This window comes from Phocoena phocoena, chromosome 2 (assembly GCF_963924675.1).
Source record: "Phocoena phocoena chromosome 2, mPhoPho1.1, whole genome shotgun sequence".
NCBI lineage: Eukaryota > Metazoa > Chordata > Mammalia > Artiodactyla > Phocoenidae > Phocoena > Phocoena phocoena.
Window position 1 is genome coordinate 3,793,758 of NC_089220.1, and position 22,017 is coordinate 3,815,774.

General features: G+C 34.8%; 14 non-coding genes and 2 pseudogenes across 14 annotated transcripts; all 16 read right to left on the minus strand.

Moving 5' to 3' along the window:
* Nucleotides 1-838: 838 nt before the first annotated feature.
* Nucleotides 839-912, minus strand: LOC136119706 (small nucleolar RNA SNORD113/SNORD114 family). Its single transcript, XR_010655668.1, has one exon. It is a non-coding gene; the product is annotated as a small nucleolar RNA SNORD113/SNORD114 family (small nucleolar RNA).
* Nucleotides 913-1,996: 1,084 nt separating this feature from the next.
* Nucleotides 1,997-2,142, minus strand: LOC136119727 (small nucleolar RNA SNORA79). Its single transcript, XR_010655688.1, has one exon. It is a non-coding gene; the product is annotated as a small nucleolar RNA SNORA79 (small nucleolar RNA).
* A 1,968-nt stretch (nt 2,143-4,110) lies between these two features.
* LOC136119669 (small nucleolar RNA SNORD113/SNORD114 family) lies at nt 4,111-4,185 on the minus strand. The gene has a single exon (XR_010655637.1). It is a non-coding gene; the product is annotated as a small nucleolar RNA SNORD113/SNORD114 family (small nucleolar RNA).
* Nucleotides 4,186-4,711: 526 nt separating this feature from the next.
* LOC136119637 (small nucleolar RNA SNORD113/SNORD114 family) lies at nt 4,712-4,783 on the minus strand. The gene has a single exon (XR_010655610.1). It is a non-coding gene; the product is annotated as a small nucleolar RNA SNORD113/SNORD114 family (small nucleolar RNA).
* A 918-nt stretch (nt 4,784-5,701) lies between these two features.
* LOC136119693 (small nucleolar RNA SNORD113/SNORD114 family) lies at nt 5,702-5,774 on the minus strand. Its single transcript, XR_010655657.1, has one exon. It is a non-coding gene; the product is annotated as a small nucleolar RNA SNORD113/SNORD114 family (small nucleolar RNA).
* An 876-nt stretch (nt 5,775-6,650) lies between these two features.
* Nucleotides 6,651-6,722, minus strand: LOC136119672 (small nucleolar RNA SNORD113/SNORD114 family). Its single transcript, XR_010655640.1, has one exon. It is a non-coding gene; the product is annotated as a small nucleolar RNA SNORD113/SNORD114 family (small nucleolar RNA).
* A 768-nt stretch (nt 6,723-7,490) lies between these two features.
* LOC136119665 (small nucleolar RNA SNORD113/SNORD114 family) lies at nt 7,491-7,557 on the minus strand (annotated as a pseudogene).
* Nucleotides 7,558-8,575: 1,018 nt separating this feature from the next.
* On the minus strand, nt 8,576-8,651 carry LOC136119671 (small nucleolar RNA SNORD113/SNORD114 family). Its single transcript, XR_010655639.1, has one exon. It is a non-coding gene; the product is annotated as a small nucleolar RNA SNORD113/SNORD114 family (small nucleolar RNA).
* Nucleotides 8,652-11,069: 2,418 nt separating this feature from the next.
* LOC136119658 (small nucleolar RNA SNORD113/SNORD114 family) lies at nt 11,070-11,142 on the minus strand. Its single transcript, XR_010655628.1, has one exon. It is a non-coding gene; the product is annotated as a small nucleolar RNA SNORD113/SNORD114 family (small nucleolar RNA).
* A 5,256-nt stretch (nt 11,143-16,398) lies between these two features.
* Nucleotides 16,399-16,471, minus strand: LOC136119695 (small nucleolar RNA SNORD113/SNORD114 family). The gene has a single exon (XR_010655659.1). It is a non-coding gene; the product is annotated as a small nucleolar RNA SNORD113/SNORD114 family (small nucleolar RNA).
* Nucleotides 16,472-16,965: 494 nt separating this feature from the next.
* LOC136119664 (small nucleolar RNA SNORD113/SNORD114 family) lies at nt 16,966-17,042 on the minus strand. The gene has a single exon (XR_010655633.1). It is a non-coding gene; the product is annotated as a small nucleolar RNA SNORD113/SNORD114 family (small nucleolar RNA).
* Nucleotides 17,043-17,889: 847 nt separating this feature from the next.
* On the minus strand, nt 17,890-17,961 carry LOC136119678 (small nucleolar RNA SNORD113/SNORD114 family). Its single transcript, XR_010655645.1, has one exon. It is a non-coding gene; the product is annotated as a small nucleolar RNA SNORD113/SNORD114 family (small nucleolar RNA).
* Nucleotides 17,962-18,875: 914 nt separating this feature from the next.
* LOC136119675 (small nucleolar RNA SNORD113/SNORD114 family) lies at nt 18,876-18,947 on the minus strand. Its single transcript, XR_010655643.1, has one exon. It is a non-coding gene; the product is annotated as a small nucleolar RNA SNORD113/SNORD114 family (small nucleolar RNA).
* Nucleotides 18,948-19,172: 225 nt separating this feature from the next.
* LOC136119680 (small nucleolar RNA SNORD113/SNORD114 family) lies at nt 19,173-19,244 on the minus strand. Its single transcript, XR_010655647.1, has one exon. It is a non-coding gene; the product is annotated as a small nucleolar RNA SNORD113/SNORD114 family (small nucleolar RNA).
* Nucleotides 19,245-20,778: 1,534 nt separating this feature from the next.
* On the minus strand, nt 20,779-20,854 carry LOC136119673 (small nucleolar RNA SNORD113/SNORD114 family). Its single transcript, XR_010655641.1, has one exon. It is a non-coding gene; the product is annotated as a small nucleolar RNA SNORD113/SNORD114 family (small nucleolar RNA).
* Nucleotides 20,855-21,738: 884 nt separating this feature from the next.
* LOC136119698 (small nucleolar RNA SNORD113/SNORD114 family) lies at nt 21,739-21,837 on the minus strand (annotated as a pseudogene).
* Nucleotides 21,838-22,017: the final 180 nt, after the last annotated feature.

A 22,017-nucleotide genomic window follows, 5' to 3' on the forward strand; every position in this document is an offset into this window, starting at 1 on the left:
GGAAAACACAACCGACCCAAGAACAAGATCTTGGACTAAGCCTAGAATTCATCTATGCTCTTCTTACTGTAAGAGGTAGCAGTCTAAATCTATTTTTTAACAGAAATCTTTTTTTTTTTGGGTTTTGCAAAATGAATTAACCACGATCCTTGTCAGACAAAGTCTTATCATTGGTCCCTGCATAATCTTCTTTGATTTGTTCTATAGTTACATGCAGCCATCTATTCTTTTTAAAGAATATAGTCATCATCCATAAACAAAATGACCAAACCAAGAATAAAAACTTAATCTCTTACTTACCCTGATCTATACTCTCCTTGGCCACACAGGTAACAGTCAAGATCTTCATCATTAAATAATGACTAAAACAACCAAGGTGTGGCCATTCTGGGGCACAAAGCAGATGGAAAAAAGAATAACAGGCATTGATCATTGGTTCCTATTTTGCACTCTTTCATTTAGTTAACCATTTGTTTAATCCTAATTTTGTTTCCTTCATGAATCAAACATCTAGTAACCCACTTCAGACCAAAAGCTGAATATTGATTATTAAATACCTCTTTCTAGCTGCTTCCTACACAAAGTGGTAACAACTTTATGTATATGTTTTCTTATTGGGCCAACATATTTCAGAACTGAAGTAATTATATTCCTTATTTTATAACACATCCTAAAAATTGGTCCATGTTTTGACCTCTCTTTCTTTTCTTTCGAATGTATTTGTTTATTGATCCATTCATGTATTCACTAATAGTATAAAAGCAATATCTATGAACTAGATTCTCAAACTTTCCTGAGATCATTCCCAAAAAAGTCAAACACTAGTTCTCTTTTTGCCATGGACCTCAGTGGTTCAAAAAATGATTGATCATAATTTTTATTCAGATGCATTCCATTCACATCACTGGTCCAGGTGTGGCCCTTCTGCATTTAATTTGAACAATTTTTAGATGTTACAATGAACAACCATGAAACTGTTGTCCTACTCAACAACTAGAGTACTGACTTCCTAAATGAGTAACAGCCTAGATGTTTATCAAGAGGGGGATGTTTAAATAATCAATGGGACAAACATAAAATGGGACATTTCAGTTTTGAAATGAATGGGAAAAGTTAAGTTTTTTTCTTATACTTCATTTGTGCTAAATTGCATTAATCATAAACTTTGGCTCATAACACATTCGCATTGTAGGTCTATGCATGGCATTTAATTTTAATTACATTTATTCTTTTTTAATGATACAACGGAAACCCATGAGCTAACCACCCAAACCAAGAACTTTATTACTTACATGGCAAGATATGGTCCTCCGCCAGAGGGATTAGGCAAAGATCTTCATGATTGGAGAATAATTTAATTAGTGATAGTTCATCCATCCTGTGGAATGTAAGATGCTGACAAATGAAAAAGCCTGGATTGGGGTTTTAATTTAGTGAACATGAGGTAACCATGACAACAATTAATTGTAAACAATGATTTATGCCACATTCTTATCTCTGCTTCATGAATGGACCTCCATTTTATTAATTAATGTATTCAGTTATTCATTTTAATAACACAATAAGCACCTGTAAATGAACCACCCAATATAAGAAGAACTATGAGTGTTGCAGACAAGAGACTCTAGGTCCCTTACCCACAGAGCTAAGAAGTCAGAACTTCATTTTTTTTTTTTTAATTGGGGTATAGCTCTTTTACAGTGTTGTGTTAGTTTCTACCATACAGCGAAGTGAGGTAGAATTCCCTGTGCCACACAGCAGGTTCTCATGAGTTATCTGTTTTATACATATTAGTGTATATATGGCAATCCCAATCTCCCAATTCATCCCACAACCCCCTTACCCCCCTTGGTGTTCATACGTTTGTAGAACTTCATTTTTTACAAGGGGTCTGTTGTGCTGAATCAGATTCTTCACGAACCTTGGTTTACGACCCAATCTTATCATTGGTCCTTATGTGGCCTTCTTTGATTATATTCCATACCTTCTCTTTTTCAATTGTTCGATCTGCAAAAATCAGGAGTCACTATCGGACAGACAATCCATCCGCATGGTGCTCTGAGTGAAAACAGATCAGCTTGCTATATGATGGACTAAAATCCCACTACCCAAGATGTAAAGTAGTGAGAGGAACAGCCATCAAATGTATTCCATACTTTGAAATCATACACTGAATATTCTAAATAAGTTATCCCAACAAAGACAAGAACTTGACCATTACTCACATTGAGCCATGAAGGTCTTGATAATTACAAAATGATTATCCACTCATGTCCATTCTGTGAAGCACAAATTAAACAGCACAAAGAAGTAGGGGGGTGGGAAATGATTACAGATTCTTTTATAACTTTAAAAATGTTAAATAAAATATGACAGAATATCTTTTGGCCAAAAAGGCAAATATGCAAAATTCTCTCCACTGATTCGTGTTTTCCACTTGATTGACTTGCTATTTAGGTATTAATTCATTTCATTATTTGTTTCTGTTTCTCTTAATTAAATAAACTAGAACTCACCACTGACCTAGACCAAGAACATTGACTATGACTATTCTCTGTCTAAATGACCTTCATCCCAAACAGGTAACACCTCTGATTTGTTTGTTTATTAATGAACCTCAGTGTCCTAGGATGATATTTAAAAATATATAGTTCAACAGTTATACTGACTGGTTACATACTAATCCTTGATGTGTAATTCATTCTCATCTCTGGTCTTGTAAAATTTTGTGTACATATATAGGCATTTATCCAGTTTTTGTAATACAGCGAACACCCATGAGCAAACTACCCACCCAAGGATGAGAACTTTGTGTACCACGTATACAGGCCTATAGGCTTCTTACCCAGAGACTCCCCAGCCATGACGTTTAACCATGAGAAGACATTCTGGGGAGTAGAAAGCAAATGTTAAAAAGAATGAAACAGCCTAGATCTTGACTTTGCTCTAATACGCTAATGGATGCAGGGTGAGCTGGTTGAGATTAACCTTAAAACTTTGGGCCATGTTACTTGCTACAATCGGCAAAAAGGTAACCCCTCTTTTAATTTAATTAATTCAATGATAAAGTTTACATAAAAAAGGGACACCTTTGAATCCAGTACCTGAATCAAGGACAGGAGCATCTGTGAGGCATCCGTCTCTATGCTCCACACATACATACAACCACCTGAATCTCTGAGCCTTACTTGCGCAGAATTAGATTCATCTCAGCCCTTGTTCCAAGGTAATTTCATACCAATGAACAATACTCAATCCTACTTTATTTATTTATTTATTCATAAATTAATTCGGAAACTAGTCATTCTTTTTAAAGAAATGGAACAACGTTTAAAACCTCCAAAACCCTGAACAGAAATGCTACTGTATATATCAATGTTCTTCTTACCCAAACTAGCAAGAGCCAGAATGTCTGCCCTAAGAGGGACATCAACTGAATGGAACTGGTTAAATCATAATTACTTCAAGACACGCTCATTACTGGCCCACACTTTGTCCCTTCGAGCTAGTGATTGTTATTAACTTATCCATTTATTCACTGTAAAGATAAAACTGCACATGCTCAATGTGATAGCATGAATAATAGTAATACCTGCACAGGTTGCTGCCCACTAGCAAGCTGATAACAGACTGTAACTCTGCAGTGGAGTTCAGTGAGCACAGTAGCTCACGCTGCCCAACAAACTTTTATCACTGGCCTTCTTTAATTTAAATAGCACTTAATCTTTTATTTAATTTGATAAACATGTTTCCGAATTAGTAATAAAACAAACAACCCGTAGACCAAAGACATCCCAGAATGAGAACATTGACAATTCATGCATCTGTCTGTATGTGCTGCATTCTGAGAGATAAGGAACATGAATCCCAACTCCTCAAAACTAGATTAGTACTGATACCTGTTTCATCACATCTGCGATAGTTGGTCCAGGACTGGCCATGTTTTTATTCACTTATTCCTATTTTTTAAACCTCCATGCATTAATTCACTTATACTAATATAATCGTTATCCTTGACCCACAAAAGCGCAAAAACAGGATAGCTGAATATTCGAAACAACTGTCTGTAAGATCATTTCCAGTACAGACATAGACTAGATTCTTCTTGTGGTGGACCTCAGATGTCCCGACACATATTACTCAACATCCTTGACTCAGACATCACGAGTTGTCAGCAAAGGTCCAAGCACGGAATCTTTTGCCTTCATTTATACTTTGCCTCTTGATTTTATTTATTAAGTTACGACTTACAGATAAAGAAATATACATGAATCAGAAAAAACCCAAAATAAGAACCTTGATATCCCTAATGTAGATCTATAAAATCATTTCCTAGACACTAGATCTGTTTCTTGAATTGACCTCAGTGTTTCATACATGGATGACTCAACGTGTTTCCATGTCCATTATTGGACTATGGTCGCCCTTCTCTGATTATATTTCCTATTTCTTAATAATGCATTGACCACCATAAACCACCCAAACCAAGACAAGAACTTTGACTATTACTCACACTGGTCTCCATGTTCCTAAGACAACTGAGTTTGAGGCCACAGTAGAATGCTAAAATCAGTGCAGGAGTGACCATTCTGAGGAGTAGAAAAAAGAACAAAAAGTAAAGTTTGAGACCTTCTATGTATTGATTGTTTGCGTTCCACCTTTCATGGACTCAGTCATTTAATATTTATTAGTTTATGGTAATTCTTTCCAGTTGGACCTCAGAGTTCCAGACACGCATTCATCATGTACGACTCATACGCCACCAGTAGTCATCATCGATCCAGTATTGCCCCTCTTTTTCTTCATTCATTTCTATGTGTTTATTGATCAAATCACTAATTCACTAATAATAATTTTAAATCACTATGATTCACAAAAACCCAAGAAGAGTTTTTACATACATAATCTGTACACAGAATAATTCTCACATCAATATATATTTAACTATATCCTCAGTTTTACAAACATTCAATAAACAATACAATGCATCATATCAATCTCATATTTATTGCTAGTCTAGAGTTGACCATCTTTGATTATTTTTCCACTTTTTAATAATATTTTGAATACTCTTAAACAAACCAACCAAACCAAGACAAGAACTTTGACTATTACTCACATGGTCTTCATGCTCCTAACACAGATGTAACCAGAAAGCTCCTGATAATGGAAGATGCTTAAATCAGCTCAAGGGCATTCAGTCTGAAGAGTACAAAGCAGGACAAAGAAATCAAAAAAACTCAGACCTCATCTCCATTGATCCTTGATTTCTGCATTTCAATTACTCATTGAGGTATTTATTAATTTTGCATAAATATACATTTTTCCTTAACAAAAAAGGACTAACCTTAAACTTGGAACTGATCCAGATCAAAAAGCTGATTCTTACAAAACAGTGTCCAGATGATCCTAAACCGAAGAGGTAACATTCTTTAATCATTTATTTCTTAAGGAACAACGTTTTAATATTAACATGAAAACTTTTATGAGCAATATTTTTTGGGTCACCACATATGCTCATGTTGAAAAATGCTTCACCCTCCTCTTCTTTATCTATTTATTTATATTTGCTTAATGGTTCTATCATTGATTCATTAGTAATAGCAATTCTAAATCTATGAATCTAAATAAGAACACGATATTTGTGTATTGCTGACATCTGTCTATAGGATCATCTCAGAGGGAACAGACTAGATCTCAGGTTGACCCCGAGTTCCACACACATACTATTCATCATCCATGACTCACATGCCCCAGACATCATTAACGGTCCACATTAGACCCTCGTTTTCTTCATTTGTTTTACATTGGTATCAATTAAATAACTCATTCATGGATTTTAACAAAAATCAAATTATTTAAGAAAACACACAAACAAGATCCTTAAATATTCCTGAAGTCTGTCTACAGAATCTTTTCCCATAAACACTATATTTTTTCATTAAGTGACTTCAACATTGATTAGTCAACACGATGGTTCCTATGACATCTCTTATGGATAATTTTTCATTATATTTAGTACTTTTTAATAATGCCAGGAATGCTCAAACAAATTACTGAAACCAAAATAAGATCTCTGACTACTACTACTCATCTGTTCTCTTTCCTGACACAGAGGCAACATAACCTTGATCACGACAGAACCTAAGATCAGCTCCATTCTGAAGAGTAGCAAGCAGACAGAATGTAAAAAAAAGTTGAGATATTCTCTTCTCTCCATTTATCCACAATTTCCATCCTCCGTGTACATAGTCATTTAAGTGTTTATTAATTCACGGTAATTTTTATTTTTCTTTCAATACAATAAATATCAAACATGCAACTGACTCAGGGCAATAACTGGCTACTACTTATCACTGTCAATATCATGCTTATTTAGTTCAAGACATAATATATTTGGTCCATATCATTATCTATTCCAGTATATATTAATATTCATTTTGCTGACTAAATATTTTATTAATTAACAATGCTTCACCCCTCTTCATCTTTATTCATTTATACATTTGTTAATTTATTCTGCCATTGATTCTTTTATAATTATATTTTTTAAATTCATGAGCACAAAGACCAAGAAAAAGATCACTGTATAATCCTGAAATCTATCTATAGTCGCTTAAAATATGATGAATAGACAGAGTCCCTTTGTGTTGATCCTCAGACTTCTGGACACGTAGAATTCATCGTGTATGACTCATACACTAGTCATCATCATTAGACCATGATTGGCCAACTTTCTCTTTATGTCACCAATATTTGTTTAGTAATTCACTAATAAGGAAATACATGTAAATCACCAAAAAAAGACAAGAATAACGTTCTTGAATATCTCATAACATCCACCTATAGACTCATTCATTTCAATCATCTCTTTCAATTAACTGAACTCAATGTTCCATTTATGGATTAATCAATGTAATGCTTCATATTAATCCGATATTAAGCATCAGTATGGTTGGCTTTCTTTGATTATATTCAATACTTTTTAATAATACAGTGAATAGTTGTTTTAAAAAAAACACTCAAACCAAGTCAAGAACTTTGACTATTATGCTGTTCTCCACACTCCTAATACAAAGATGCAACCATACAGCTTGTGACTTTGGAAGAACCTTTATATAAGCTCGAGTGGGTCCATTCTGAGGAGCAAAAAGAGGAGCAGATGATAAAAAAAAAATAAGACATTCTATCCATTGATCTATAGACTACACCGTTCATTTACATAGTTGTTGAAGTATTTATTAAAATAGGTTAACATATTTCTCCTTAATAAATCAAATTGTCAAACTGGAAACTGACTCAACAATAACTGACTCTTACTTACAAGGTTCTGTTATCATCCTTTTGTCAAAGACAAAACACACTTGGCAAAATGCACACGGTACGTTTACTGTCCATTCCAAATTATAATATTATTTTTCCTCATACATTCCTGCCATTAGTTTAAAGGGTCAATTCAAACAGAGATAATGAACTAGATTTTTTTCAGGTTGGACCATGTTCCAGACACATTCATCATATATGACTCATATGCCATCAGTGGTCATCACTGATCCAATATTGCCCCTCCTTTATTTCATTAATTTCTATAGGTTTGTTGATTAAATCATTACCTCATTAATAATCATTTTTAAATGTTATGATTCACAAAAACCCAAGAGTACTTTTTGTGTCCCGAATCTATATATGGAATTATTCTCACAACAGTATATCTCTCACTAATTATCCTCAGTTTTTCATATATACATTGATATGATAACTTTATCCCATATTTATCACTGAGACAGAGTTGCATTCTCTAAATCTATTTTGCACTTTTTTAAAAATTAATTAATTTATTTTTGGCTGTGTTGGGTCTTCGTTTCTGTGCAAGGGCTTTCTCTAGTCGTGGCAAGCGGGGGCCACTCTTCATCGCAGTGCACGGGCCTCTCACTATCGCGACCTCTCTTGTTGCAGAGCACAGGCTCCAGACGTGCAGGCTCAGTAGTTGTGGCTCACGGGCCTAGTTGCTCTGCGGCCTGTGGGATCTTCCCAGACCAGGGCTCGAACCCGTGTCCCCTGCATTAGCAGGCAGATTCTCAACCACTGAGCCACCAAGGAAGCCCCTTATTTTGCACTTTTAAATGAATCACTTAAAAAAAAAAACAACACTGAAACCAAGAGAGTAACCTCACGATTACTCACATTAATCTCTGTCTTCCTAGTATATACAGGCAACCGTAGAGCTCATGAGGGTGGAAGATGCTGAAAGCAGCTCGAGGGCATCTGTACTGAGAAGTACAACACGGAGCAGACAATTAAAAAAATGAGACTTAATCACCTTTTCTGAATAGGTATCAATGTTTTCAATTTTATTAATATCTTTTGCCACGCAACATACATTCATAATTGGACAATGCTTCACCCTATTGTTTTTTAGTGTATGCATTTATATTTGTCTAATGATTCTATAGTAATTCCATAATAGTAACAAATCTAAGTTATGAAATGAATACAAGAATATGATATTTGTATATGTCTCACATCTCTTTATAGAAACAATTTCAACAGAGGAACAGGTTAATTTTGTTCTGTGTTGGACCTCCGAGTTTCAGACACAAATTGTTTCCTCGTCCATGACTCCTATGCCATCAGACATCATCACTGGTCCATGATTTGGTCTGTTTCTCTTCATTTGTATGTTTGTACTGATTAAATTATGAATTCATTGATAAGAATGAAAATAATACATGGTTCACAAAAACTCTAGGACAAGATTCCTAACACTGGTTTACGGAATCATTTTCCACACAGACTATATCTTTTTCATTAATAGACCTCAATCCTGCACATTATTGATTAATCAACATAATGTTTCATATCCTATTTATCATTAGGAATTTTTTAATGAATTTAATACTTTTTAATAATATTGTAAATACCCTTAAACACATGACCCAATCCAAGACAACAGTGTGGACCATTACTCACCTTGGTCTCTTTCCACACAAGGAAGCAGCAGACAATCTTGATGACAACAGGTGCTGAAGTCACCTCCAGCATCTGTTCTGAAGAGGACGAAGCAGACAAGATGATAAAAATGTTGAGACTTTCTCTCCACTGATTTAAAGTTTCCACAACTCATCTGCATAGTCATTTAGGCATTTATTAATTTATGGTAAGATTTATTTATTTTGCTCTTAAGAAATCAAATGTCAAAGTTGTAACTGAATCAGTAAATGACAATTATCACTACTATTCTCACTCAAAGACATATACACTTGATCATTTTATTTTCCATCCCAATTTACATCATCAGATTTCTTCATAATACTTTTTAACAATGAACAGTGTTTCCACTCTTCATATTTATTTACTTACCTATTTATTTACTTATCTTGCCATTGATTTCTTAATAATAATACTTTTAGGTATTCTGTACACTAAGACTAAGAACATGATCCTCATATATGCCTGGCATCTCCCTACAGGATCACTTCAAAAGAGGGGAGAGGGCTTCCCTGGTGGTGCAGTGGTTGAGAGTCCGCCTGCCGATGCAGGGGACACGGGTTCGTGCCCCGGTCCAGGAAGATCCCACATGCCACAGAGCGGCTGCGCCCGTGAGCCACGGCTGCTGAGCCTGCGTGTCCGGAGCCTGTGCTCCGAAACGGGAGAGGCCACGACAGTGAGAGGCCCGCATACCGCAAAAAAAAAAAAAAAAAAAAAGAGGGGAGAATGTTAGATTTGTTTTGTGTTGGGCCTCAGAACTCCAGACCCGTAGTGTTCCTCATCAAAGACTCGTACCACAAGTCATCATTGTTTATGCAGACTTGGTCCTCATTGCCTTGATTCACGTCAACACTTTTTATTGATTAATTCATCAATTCACTAATAATAATAAAATAAATGCTTCACGGTCACAAAAACTTAAAACAAACAAGGTCCTTGGCTCTTTCATTTATCTATAGAATTACTTCCCACAGAAACTGTCATTAATTGACCTCAAAGTTTCCTATATAGATTCATTAATATGAATCCTATATAAATTTATCAATGCTTCATATCAACCCTACTTTTACTGTTTAGCCATGGTCGACAATCATCAATTATATTTCACATTTTTTTTTAAGATTTTTTGATGTGGACCATTTTAAAAGTCCTTATTGAATTTGTTACAATATTGTTTCTGTTTTATGTTTTGGTTTTTTGGCCCCGCGGCATGTGGGATCTCAGCTCCCTGACCAGGGATTGAACCCACACCCCCTGCAACCACTGGACCACCAGGGAAGTCCCTCACAGGTTTTAAGATTGCAGGGAAAATCTTATAAAAAAGAAAACCACAAAACCAAGAAAATAATTTTGACTATTACTCACTTTGCTCTCCAAGCTCTTAACACATAGATGCAACCACAGGATTCGTGACATCGGTGGAACACTTAAGTCAGCCCATTGCAACGATTCTAAGGAGTACAAGACAAAGTAGAAGATAAAAAAAGAGTAACAGATATTTTCATTAGTCCTTGAATTCCACATTTCATTTAGTCAGTCATTTAGGTAGGTAGTGAATTGGGATAATTTGTATTTTATTTTCTCCTAAGTAAATGAACAATATCGATCTTGACAATGACAGAGAACATGAAAATTTGACTTATCAATAACTATATCATCCTTAGTCAAAGAATAACCCCCTTGTACCATATGTTTCCTAACATACATTTGTTTTTAGTATATGTTGATAGTATTTCTTGCATAACCACATATTTCTATAACTGGAGAAAGTTCCACCACCTTCATCTTTATTTATCATATGTTTCCTAACCATATGTTTCCTAACATACATTTGTACCATATGTTTCCTAACATACATTTGTTTTTAATATATGTTGATAGTATTTCTTGCATAACCACATATTTCTATAACTGGAGAAAGTTCCACCACCTTCATCTTTATTTATCTATTTATTATTTGATTGATCCCATTATAAAAAGAAAAAGAAAATGAATGAACATAAAACAAGATTCTTGCATACTCCTGACATGTGTCTATAGGATCACCTGAAATAGGGGCAATGGGCCAGAATCCATTTGCATTGGACCTCAGAGTTCCAGACACGTATTCATCATACACGACTCATAACGCACCGAACAGTCATCATGGATCCAATGTTGTACCTGTTTTCTTCATTCATTTCTACAGTGTTTATTGATTAATTCACTAATAATAATTTTAAAACCCAATTATTCGCAAAAAGCCAGAAAAGCCCTGAAATACCTATTCTGTATATATAATAGAATTATTTACACATCAGTATATCTCTTTGTTTATATCCTTTGTTTTTATGTTACATATTAATTCAGGATCTATCACTGGGCTGCAGTTGGCCATTCTTATTATATATGGCACTATTCGATAACACATTAAATACCCTGAAAGGAATCACTGAAATCCATACAAGACTTTGACTATTACTCACATTGGTGTCTGTTCTCCTAACCCAGAGATGCAATCACAGAGGTCACCATCACAGTACACTGCTTAAATCAGCTCAAGTGTTTCCATTCTGTACAAAGTACAAAGCAGTCGATGATAAAAAAATGTTTAAGTATAATCCCCATTGATCCTTGATATCCATATTTCATTTACTCATGCATTTAGGTATTTATAAATTATTCACAGTGGAGATATTTTTTTGTTTGTTTGTTTTGTTTTTTAAATTTACGGCTTTATTGAGCTAAGATGGACAAATAAAAATTGTTCATGTCTAAGTTGTACAAAATGATGTTTAAAGCTATTCAACATTATTTAACACACATACAGATTGTGAAATGATCACTAAAATCAAGTTAATGAACACATCCATCACCTCACGTAGTTGACTTTCTGTGTGATGAGAACACTTAAGACTTACTCTATTTGCAAATTCCAAGAACACAATAGAGTATTATTAACCATAGCCATGAAGGTGTGCATTACATCCCTAGATATTATGCATTGTGTAATGGAAATGTGTACCCTTTGACTAACATCTCCCATTTCTCCCACCTCCCGGTGGTCCCTGGCTACTCAGCATTTTTTTTTTTTACATCTTTATTGGAGTATAATTGCTTTACAATGGTGTGTTAGTTTCTGCTTTATAACAAAGTGAATCAGTTATACATATACATATGTTCCCATATCTCCTCCCTCTTGCATCTCCCTCCCTCCCACCCTCCCTATCCCACCCCTGTAGGTGGTCACAAAGCACCGAGCTGATCTCCATGTGCTATGTGGCTGCTTCCCACTAGCTATCTATTTTACATTTGGTAGTGTATATATGTCCATGCCTCTCTCTCACTTTGTCACAGCTTACCCTTCCCCCTCCCCATATCCTCAAGTCCATTCTCTAGAAGGTCTGTGTCTTTATTCCCATCTTACCCCTAGGTTCTTCATGACATAATTTTTTCTTAAATTCCATATATATGTGTTAGCATACAGTATTTGTTTTTCTCTTTCTGACTTACTTCACTCTGTATGACAGACTCTAGGTCCCTCCACCTCATTACAAATAGCTCAATTTTGTTTGTTTTGATGGCTGAGTAATATTCCATTTTATATATGTGCCACATCTTATTTATCCATTCATCCGATGATGGACACTTAGGTTGTTTCCATCTAAGGGCTATTGTAAATAGAGCTGCAATGAACATTTTGGTACATGACTCTTTTTGAATTATGGTTTCCTCAGGGTATATGGCCAGTAGTGGGATTGCCGGGTCATATGGTAGTTCTATTTTTAGTTTTTTAAGGAACCTCCATACTGTTCTCCATAGTGGCTGAACCAATTCACATTCCCAACAGCAGTGCAAGAGTGTTCCCTTTTCTCCACACCGTCTCCAGCATTTATTGTTTCTAGATTTTTTGATGATGGCCATTCTGACTGGTGTGAGATGATATCTTATTGTAGTTTTGATTTGTATTGCTCGAATGATCAATGACGTTGAGCATTCTTTCATGTGTTTGTTGGCAATCTGTATATCTTCTTTGGAGAAATGTCTGTTTAGGTCTTCTGCCCATTTTTGGATTGGGTTGTTGGTTTTTTTGTTATTGAGCTGAATGAGCTGCTTGTAAATTTTGGAGATTAATCCTTTGTCAGTTGCTTCATTTGCAAATATTTTCTCCCATTCTGAGGGTTGTCTTTCGGTCTTGTTTATGGTTTCCTTTGCTGTGCAAAAGCTTTGAAGTTTCATTAGGTCCCATTTGTATATTTTTGTTTTTATTTCCATTTCTCTAGGAGGTGGGTCAAAAAGGATCTTGCTGTGATTTAGAATACATAGAGTATTCTATGTTTTCTTCTAAGAGTTTGATAGTTTCTGGCTTTACATTTAGATCTTTAATCCATTTTGAGCTTATTTTTGTGTACAGTGTTAGGGAGTGATCTAATCTCATAATTTTACATGTACCTGTCCACTTTTCCCAGCACTACTTATTGAAGAGGCTGTCCTTTCTCCACTGTACATTCCTGCCTCCTTTATCAAAGATAAGGTGACCATATGTGCGTGGGTTTATCTCTGGGCTTTCTATCCTGTTCCATTGATCTATATTTCTGTTTTTGTGCCAGTCCCATATTGTCTTGATTACTGTAGCATTGTAGTATAGTCTGAAGTCAGGGAGCCTGATTCCTCCAGCTCCGTTTTTCGTTCTCAAGATTGTTTTGGCTATTCGGGGTCTTTTGTGTTTCCATACAAATTGTGAAATTTTTTGTTCTAGTTCTGTGAAAAATGCCAGTGGTAGTTTGATAGGGATTGCATTGAATCTGTAGATTGCTTTGGGTAGTTGAGTCATTTTCACAATGTTGATTCTTCCATTCCAAGAACATGGTATATCTCTTCATCTATTTGTATCATCTTTAATTTCTTTCATCACTGTCTTATAATTTTCTGCATACAGGTCTTTTGTCTCCTTTGGTAGGTTTATCCCTAGATATTTTATTCTTTTTGTTGCAATGGTAAAGGGGAGTGTTTTCTTGATTTCACTTTCAGATGTTTCATCATTAGTGCACAGGAATGCCAGAGATATCTGTGCATTAATTTTGTATCCTGCTACTTTACCAAATTCATTCATTAGCTCTAGTAGTTTTCTGGTAGCATCTTTAGGATTCTCTATGTATAGTATCATGTCATCTGCAAACAGTGACAGCTTTACTTCTTCTTTTCCGATTTGGATTCCTATTATTTCCTCTTCTTCTCTGATTGCTGTGGCTAAAACTTCCAAAACTATGTTGAATAAGAGTGGTGAGAGTGGGCAACTTTGTCTTGTTCCTGATCTTAGTGGAAATGCTTTCAGTTTTTCACCATTGAGGATGATGTTGGCTGTGGGTTTGTCATATATGGTCTTCATTATGTTGAGGAAAGTTCCCTCTATGTCTACTTTCTGGAGGGTTTTTATCATAAATCGGTGTTGAAATTTGTCGAAAGCTTTCTCTGCATCTATTGAGATGACTATATGGTTTTTCTCCTTCAGTTTGTTAATATGGTGTATCATATTGATTGATTTGCATATATTGAAACATCCTTGCATTCCTGGAATAAACCCCACTTGATCATGGTGTATGATCCTTTTAATGTGCTGTTGGATTCTGTTTGCTAGTATTTTCTTGAGGATTATTGCATCTATGTTCATCAGTGATATTGGCCTGTAGTTTTCTTTCTTTGTGACATCCTTGTCTGGTTTTGGTATCCGGGTGATGGTGGCCTCGTACAATGGGTTTGGGAATGTTCCTCCCTCTGTTGTATTTTGTAAGAGTTTGAGAAGGATAGGTGTCAGCTCTTCTCTAAATGTTTGGAAGAATTAGCCTGTGAAGCCATCTGGTCCTGGGCTTTTATTTGTTGGAAGATTTTTAATCACAGTTTCAATTTCAGTGCTTGTGATTGGTCTGTTCATATTTTCTATTTCTTCCTGATTCAGTCTTGGCAGGTTGTGCATTTCTAAGAATTTGTCCATTTCTTCATGGTTGTCCATTTTATTGGCATAGAGTTGCTTGTAGTAATCTCTCATGATGCTTATATTTCTGCAGTGTCAGTTGTTACTTCTCCTTTTTCATTTCTAATTCTATTGATTTGAGTCTTCTCCCTTTTTTTCTTGATGAGTCTGGCTAATGGGTTATCAATTTTGTTTATCTTCTCAAAGAACCAGCTCTTAGTTTTATTGATCTTTGCTATCATTTCCTTCATTTCTTTTTCATTTATTTCTGATCTGATCTTTATGATTTCTTTCCTTCTGCTAACTTTGGGGTTTTTTTGTTCTTCTTCCTCTAATTGCTTTAGGTGCAAGGTTAGGTTGTTTATTCGAGATGTTTCCTGTTTCTTAAGGTAGGATTGTATTGCTATAAACTTCCCTCTTAGCACTGCTTTTGCTGCATCCCATAGGTTTTGGGTCATTGTGTCTCCATTGTCATTTGTTTCTAGGTATTTTTTGATTTCTTCAGTGATCACTTCGTTATTAAGTAGTGTATTGTTTAGCTTCCATGTGTTTGTATTTTTTACAGATCTTTTCCTGTAATTGATATCCAGTCTCATAGCATTGTGGTCGGAAAATATACTTGATACAATTTCAATTTTCTTAAATTTACTGAGGCTTGATTTGTGACCCAAGATATGATCTATCATGGAGAATGTTCCATGAGCACTTGAGAAAAATGTGTATTCTGTTGTTTTTGGTTGGAATGTCCTATAAATATCAATTGAGTCCATCTTGTTTAATGTATCATTTAAAGCTTGTGTTTCCTTATTTATTTTCATTTTGGATGATCTGTCCATTGGTGAAAGTGGGGTGTTAAAGCCCCCTACTATGAATGTGTTACTGTTGATTTGCCCTTTTATGGCTGTTAGTATTTGCCTTATGTATTGAGGTGCTCCTATGTTGGGTGCATAAATATTTACAATTGTTATATCTTCTTCTTGGATTGATCCCTTGATCATTGTGTAGTGTCCTTCTTTGTCTCTTGTAATAATCTTCATTTTAAAGTCTGTTTTGTCTGATATGAGAATTGCTACTCCAGCTTTCTTTTGGTTTCCATTTGCATGGAATACACAGTGGAGATATTTTTATCTTAACAAAATGAACAACAGCAAACTTGAGACAAACCCACAACAATATAATTGACTCTTAATTATCTGTATTGATATGATCCTTAGTCAAAGCGATGCTCTTGACCCATTTATTCCTGAGTTCCAGTGTTTTCAATTTTATTAATAGTATTTCTTGTCTCACCACATGTTTATACTTAGACAAAGTTCACCCTTTTTTCTTTACCTGTTATTTATATTTATTTAATGGTTCTATAATTAATCCATTAATAATAATAAATCTAAATCTATGAACCAAATACATATACTGGGTATATCTTAACATGAAATACAAGAAATACACTAGGTATTTTGTTGGACCTCAGTATCTAGACATATATTACTCATTATCCAGACTCATCTGCTACCATTCATCATCACTGGCCCATGAAAGCCCTCTTTCTTTTCATTCTCATAAACATCTGTTTATTGATAAATTCATTGCTAAATACACAGAAATAAAAAATAAACTAAAATATTGTCAATATCTATCTCTAAAATCTTTTCCAGAGACTAACTCTGTTTCAAAAACTGACCTCAAGGATACATTTATAGATTAATCAACATAACATTTCATGTCACTCTGATACTAACATGGCATTTTTCCTTCTTTGATTATATTTCATATTTTGAATAATACATGAATAACCTTAAACAAACCACTGAAACTAAAACATTGACTATTACTCACATGGTCTTCATACTCCTACAGCACAGATGAAACCAGAGAGCTCGTGACCACGCAGGATGCTTCAATCAGCTCCAGTGTGTCCGTTCTGAGGAATATAAAGCAGAGGAGATGATAATAAAATGAGATGCTCTTCCTGACATCTGTCTATAGGATGCCTTCTCAAGTTGAGAATGGACTAGCTTAATTCAATATTGGACCTCAGAGTTCTAGATATGTATTCATCGTATATGACTCATATTGATGATGACCAGAAATCATCATCGATCCAATATTGGTCCTATTTTTCTACATACATTTCTATATCTTTATTGCTTAAATCAAAAATCCACTAATAATTTCAGCAGTACAATTCAAAAAATAAAACAAGAAGAGCCTGGGTGTACACAGAAGTATTGTTACTGTAACATATCTTCCTCGATAATACATTGTTTTCCATATATACATTAATCAATAGAATGGTTCATATATTCATACTCAGCACTGAGATGTGGCTGCCTTCTTTACTTATATTCCACATTTCTTAATAATACCGTAAATTACTTTAATAAAAAAACAGAGAACGTCAACTGTTACTCAGAGCTCCTGTCCATGGAAGATGCTAAATCATCTCTACTGCCTTCATTCTGAGGAGTACACAACACAGAAGATGATAAAAATATTGAGACCTAATAACCACTGATCCTTGTTTTCTGCATTTCATTTACTCAGTATTTAGGTATTTATTACTTTTTCTTTCTGTCTATATTTTTTATCTTGTTAAAAGAGAAAGCTTAATCTATAGTCTGAGGCAGAACAATTAAACTGTCTTTACTGATGCATTTCTATCTAAGCTTGGTCAAAGAGATGACCTTCAGCCATTTATTTAATGGGCATCAGTGTTTTCAGTGTTTACTAACACTGTCTTTTGCTAAACCAAACACGTTCATATTTGGACAGCGCTTCACCCTATTTTTCCTTATGTTTATTTGTATTTGTTTAATGGTTCTATCAGAGATCCATTAATAATAACAAATCTAAGTCTGTGAAATCCATACAAAGATATGATCTATTTATATTCCTGTCATCTCTCTATAGAGACAATTTCACCAGAAGGAAGAGATTACTTATGGTCTGGGCTGGACCTCAGAGTTTCAGACATGTTTTCATCATTCAGGACTCTTCCCATCACGATCATCATCATTGGTCCATCACTGAGTCTCTTTTCTTCCATCATTTCCATATTTGTATTGATTAAATCATTAATTAATGGGTAATAATAAAAATAATATATGGTTCACTAAATATTCCAAGAATAAGACTCTTCAATGCCCCTAACCTCAGTTTACAGAATCATTTCCCACTAAGGGCCCATCTCTTCCAATTTTCAACCTCAATCCTATCCATTATCAATTATTCAAAAGAATATTTCTTAGATTTATCATTGAACTATGAGTAAGTTTTTGATTAATGTAATACTTTTAAATAACACCATGAGTACCCTCAAACGCACCACCAGTCCAAGACAACAACCTTGCCCATTGCTCACCTTAGTTTCCTTCCTGACACAGGGGCAGTGTGACAAGTGAGCACAGCAGAAGCTGAAATAGCAGGAACATCCATCCTGAAGAATAACAAGCAGACAAGGTGATAAAAATACTGAGATATGCTCTCCATTGATCCAAATATCACACTATTCATTTGCACAGTAATTGAGGCATTGACTAAATTATGGTAATAATTGTTTCTTTTTCCCTTAATAAATCAAATGTCAAAGTTGTAACTGACTCAGTCAGTAACCAATACCTGTCACTTTCTATATCACCCAAAGAGGTAACACCCTTACACCACATCTTTCTCAATGGTTATCAGGCTTTTCAATATTTATTAATGTATTACTATATGATAGTAACTTTTGCCTAACCACATATTTTTATAATTGAAAAAGGCTTCACTTTCATCATTTTTTTATTCTACACATTTGTATATTGACTATTTCATTGATTCAATTATAAAAATAGAAAAAATGCACGGTAATAATAACCGAAACAAAGATCTTTGTATATTCCTAACCACTGCCTATAAGGTCACTTCAAACAGGACAATGGACTAGATTCTATTTGCATCAGACCTCAGAGCTCCAGACACATATTCATCGTACACAACCCATATGCCACAGATAGTCATCATCAGACCAATACTGTCCATCTTTTTCAACATGCATTTCTATTTCTTTATTGTGTAAATCACAAATTCACTAATAATTTTAATTAGTACAATTTAAAAAAAACAAAGAGAGCCTTGATGTATAAAGAATTATTCTTACTTTAACACATTAATACAAGAATATGATCTATTTATATTCCTGAAACCTCTCAACAGAAAAAGTTTCATCAGAGGAAATATACTACTCATGTCTGCATTGGACCTCAGAGTTCCAGACATGTTTTCATCGTTTAGGACTCTTCCCGAAACGATCATCATCATTGGTCCATGATTGAATCTCTTTTCTTTGCTCAATTCTGTTCATTGACTAATTCAGTAATGCACTCATAATAACTAAAAAAACCCTATTATTCACAAAATCTTAGAAGAGTCATGATATCCCTATTGTGTATATAGATCATTCTCACATCAACGTATCCCTTTTTTTAATTAGATGCTGTTTTTCACTGATGCAGTAATCAATTAATGTGTCATAAAATTCAATAGTTATCACTGAGCTACACTTGGCCTTCTGTTATTCTATATGGAACATTCAAACAATACAATGAATACACACACAAACAAAAACAAACAAACAAACAGAAATCAACAAAATTGTGACAAGAAATTTGACTATGACTCACATTGGTCTCTGTGCTTCTAACCCAGAGATGCAATCATAAGGTGCATCACCACAGAATAATGCTTCATCAGCGCGAATGTGTCCATTTTGAACAATATGAAGTACAGCCAATGAGAAAAATAAAGGAAAGAAAATTTATCGTCATTGACTCTTGCATTCTACGTCTCATTTACCCAGACCTTTAGGAATGCATAGCTTTTTCTAATGTAGACATTGTTTTCTCCTGAAAGAAAGAAAAACCTCATACTTGACACTGACTCAGAAAAACAAAATCGACTTCCCATACTTCAAGTCTATCTGAATCTTAGCCACAGAGGTAACATCTTTCATCCACTGATTTCATAACGGGCACCAGTGTTGGGAATTTCTCTTACTATTTCTTTCCTCACCATTTATGTTCACAATTAGACAATAATATATCTGTTCTTCTTCATCTATTATCTATATCTTTGAAGGTACTCTCACTGATGTATTAATAATTTTAAAACTCAATCTTAGAACTTGAACTTTAAACATTCATAACGTCTGTCCATAGGATGAAATAAACAAAGAACTAGAGTATGAAATGTCTTGGGCCTCAAGGTTCCAGACCTTTTTCATTTGTCATCCATGACCCATCTGCTAATCATCACTGGTTCATTTGAGACCTAGTTTTAGTTCATTCATTTATATATTTGCATCAATTAAATCCTTATTCATTGATAATAATAAAATAAATACATGATTAACAAAAAACAAAGAAAAAGACACTCGAATACCCCTGACTTGTCTCTAATTAATACCAAAATAGATTATACCTTTCATTAATAAATATCAATGTTATATATTATCAACAAATCAACATAAGGTTTCATATCATATTTATCATTGGGCCATAGTTAACCTTTTGATGATATCGATCACGTTTGAGAATACAATGAAAACAGTTGAACCAATTCCCCAAACCAAGACAGGACCCCACCCGGGTCTCTGTCCCACAGCAACCTGAAAAGGAGAACCTTGATCAAAATGGAGGCTGAAATCACCTTGAGCTTCTATTCTGAAAAGTACCAGAGAAGGTGATGACCGAGATTGAGACTTTCACACCATGGATCGGCGGATTTGTTGACTGATGCTTTCATTGAATCAATTAGCATAACCAATGAAAACGCATGAAGAGAAAGACCACATTTCTTGTGTATTGGACCTCAGAGTTCCAGACACGTAACGATTCGTCATCGATGACTCATACGCTGGCATTTATCGTCATCGATACAGAAAAGATGACTTTCTCTTCATTCTATATGGTTCACTGATTCATACGTTAATTCACTAATGCCAATTTTGACACTCTTGGGTTTGCAAAACCCAACGAGGCCTCAATATCGTTCACCTGTCTCTATAAACATTCTCACATCATCATACCTCTCTCATATTTATTACCGGGTTTTTGCTTCACAACAGTTCCTTGTTTATCAGTGGGATAAAGATGCCCTCCTTTAATTTTCTTTCACTCATTTTGTTAGCACAGTCATTACTTTTAGAGAATCCATCGACCCCCAGACTAGGAACTAGATGATGCTCACATGGGTGTTCTGGCTCTTACAACCAAGATGCCATCCTAGGCTGGCACTTGAGGAAGAATCCTCATTTCTGGTCCAGTGTGTCCACTCTGAGGAGTATAAAACAAAGCAGAAGATAAAAATGGTGGAGACACTCCACTCATCCCTGCTTCCACATTCACATTGTTATGTAAGCTATCTCTAATGTAGCAGATATGTGAAATCTTATGAAGATGAACCATTTTGATCTTGACACTGCGCTACATGATGAAGATTGTCCATCACTTCTCTCGGCCCTCCCATTCTTACCCTAAGTGGTAACAGTCAGGTACCATTCATTTTTAATTGAAATTCTGGGTGTCCGTGGTACATCAATAGTATTTTTTGGCTCAGCACATATTTCAGTAATTGGAAATTGTTTTACTCCATTCATCTTTATTTTTAATTATATATTTATTTACAGATTCTCGCATTTTCCAATTACAATAATAGAATGACTATCCATGAACACAAAGACCACAAAGAAGCCCCTCCTTTATTCTTGACATCTGTTTACAGGATGCCTTCTCGAGTTGAGAATGGACTCAATTAATTTAATATTGGACCTCAGAGTTCCTCAGAGCTCCAGAGTTCCAGAATATACTGGTATATTCACCATATACCACTCATAATGATGACCGGAAATCATCACTGATCCAATATTGTTCCTATTTTCCTACATATATTTCTATTTTTTATTGATTAAATAAAAAATTCACCAATACTTTTGGCAGTACAACTCAAAAAAAAGAAACAAGAAAAGCCTTGATGTATATAGAATAATTTGTACTTAAATATATCTCTCTTTAATACATTGTTTTCCATATGTGCATTAATCA